Genomic DNA, 2,500 nt, shown 5'->3' with positions numbered 1-2,500 from the left:
GCTCCTTCGAATTGTTATTTTACAGAAAAAAGTCCTTGGGTGCCCCTGACCAAATACCTACAAGAAGAGTTAACGGTGTTTAATGAACTTACCAGTTACCTGAAGAATTAAGACTACGAAGGTAAACATCCACGCCATATCGCTTGTTCAACACTGAAGGTGCGCGCAACAGCCTATCTAAGCGAAGGCAGATTGCAGTTAACTTATACCCCCGATCACTTGACGACAGTTCACGCGTTTCTTTTCCTCTTAAAAACACCGCCACAAGTGGCTTGTTGTAGGTACTTGTGTAAATTCTTTTCAAATGACGAAACTGCGATATTTTAAGTGAGGTATATAAAGCCATTTCCTCGAGAAAAATTCTGTGGCTTGCGAAAGATGCAAACTCACGAGAACATTCGTAACTTCATTTGTTTGTTTGTTTTTTTGTTTTGGTATCCATAAGTGTTTTTAAAAGAAAGTCTAATATTTTTGTCGATGTCTACGTATTAGAATACGCCTTTTAACCATTCACTCGTGATGATTGTTTACCCAATGCAAATTAAACGAGTGGTCCCTTGAGAACTAAGGGGCTTGGTTTGCATGTAATACTCATCAATAATAATGTTACAGGATAAGTCAAAGAAGTAAGCTGTAACTGCACTTTTCAGAGCTTTTTAACGGCCCACCTCTTTTGTAATAGTGGCGTTAAATAAAATGAACCATTAACCAATGCAATTCGCTGAGTAGCATGACTTTGTACCCGGAAAGACCCATTGGTCTGACACAGTTATAAAATCAAAAACAAGTACTCCTCCAGTTGGTTTTGATGTAAGAGTACCTGTTCCTCCATCCATTGTTGGAACTTATCGAGCCGCTGTTACAGGCACATAGCAGGCACACGTTTAATCATGCAGTGAATATTTATTTACCATATAAAGTAAAAATTAAACAAGGACAAGGATGCGGTATATTTTTTGTCCTTTTCTTAGAATAACGAGTCCCTTCTATACAACTGCTTCGAGCGCAAAGAAAACATACATTGATATACACTGGTGCGACCGATTAGTGTGGGCCAGAAAGTTAAAGTTTAAATAATTTTTAAACCATTTACTGACATCAACGGCCTATACATAAGGCTGAGCGAAAATGACAAAAAAGGGCAGTTTAAGAGTGCTTTGCATAGCTTTTGTAAACTTTACTCGACTCACTCGTAAATTGTTTCTAAGTCTAATAAAAAGATTTACTGAAGATTTTTCAGGTTTTACCGTCAACGCAGAGAAGAACAAAACAAAACAAAAATAGTTGTAAATTGCAATCAGTATTTTCGGAGCTGAACCTCCTCTTACGTCATGTGGAAGCCTGGTTGGGTTCACTGCTTGACTTAACAACAGGTATGAAAAATGGGCATGTTGCTACCCTCTTTCAACTATTCAGTAATAACAGGGGTACATTAATTAAGGTCCTAATTTACATGAGGAAATAGACAGTCATTAGAAAGAAGTCAGTTATGCATTGTTAATAATGCGTGGCACTCACGTTAAAACGTGCACTTTTTATAAGTTATATTAATGTTCTGCAAGTGTTTTTTCTGGCTGATTTAGTTCAGCAACGATCTACAATAACGCATTGAATAACTCAGTGCTGATTCTGTACATGTATGTAGTATAGCAAGAGCCTAGTTCGTCTATGGATTTATTGCCAGTTCTTGTGATGACAGGAACCTCTTGACGCCAACCAGAATATCACTGAGTTACTAAACGTTCAAATTATTTTTTTCCGTAGTTTTTCCTCGAGACTATTACGTCACCTGCCGATCGCTGCCAAGAGACGATACTTAATAGACTGGAAGTAGCTCTTCAAATTTTTATTCATGAGCATCAGAGAATTTTTTATAGCTATTTTGTTTCGATGCAGATAATGCTATATGCTCATGTGCAGTTTGATCCTAAGTTGGCGGTAAACTGTAAGCAACTATCGCACAAAATTATGCACTAAAATGTAATTTCGCACTTTAAACCAAGTAAGTCCTACTGAAATGGGGAAAATTTATTTTTTTTTATAGTGATAAACACAGCTGCGTCTTAATAGTCTATAAGGCAGAAATTCGAAAATCAGTACTTCTCTGACAGACCTTGTGTCTTAAATGACACGGGTAACGTACAAGTACAGTGGTGAAGAAACAAATGCGTTTGCGAAACTAATACTTCCTTTAGTATCTAGTTTTTGGTCATAAAATCCTTAGGTTTGAAGGTGTGCTCTTGGACTCCTCCAGAGTGATAAGAGACCCAATTTGACGCACTGTGCTTTGAAGGGTATCGCTAAAAACTTTTATACGCTAGAAATTCTTTCACATTAAGAATTAAAAATATAAATTTTTTGAGAAACTGCATCCTCTGGAACAAAAACCTTCCAAAAAGAATATTGTCCTAGGGCAGTTTTAGCCCGTGGAAGACATACTTTGAAGTATATGACTCGATGTATTCTCGAGATATTGTGCCTGTGGTATTAAGTTATAAGC

Source organism: Porites lutea, chromosome 7 (assembly GCF_958299795.1).
Source record: "Porites lutea chromosome 7, jaPorLute2.1, whole genome shotgun sequence".
NCBI classification, from domain to species: domain Eukaryota; kingdom Metazoa; phylum Cnidaria; class Anthozoa; order Scleractinia; family Poritidae; genus Porites; species Porites lutea.
Note: the sequence above shows the minus strand (reverse complement) of the source record.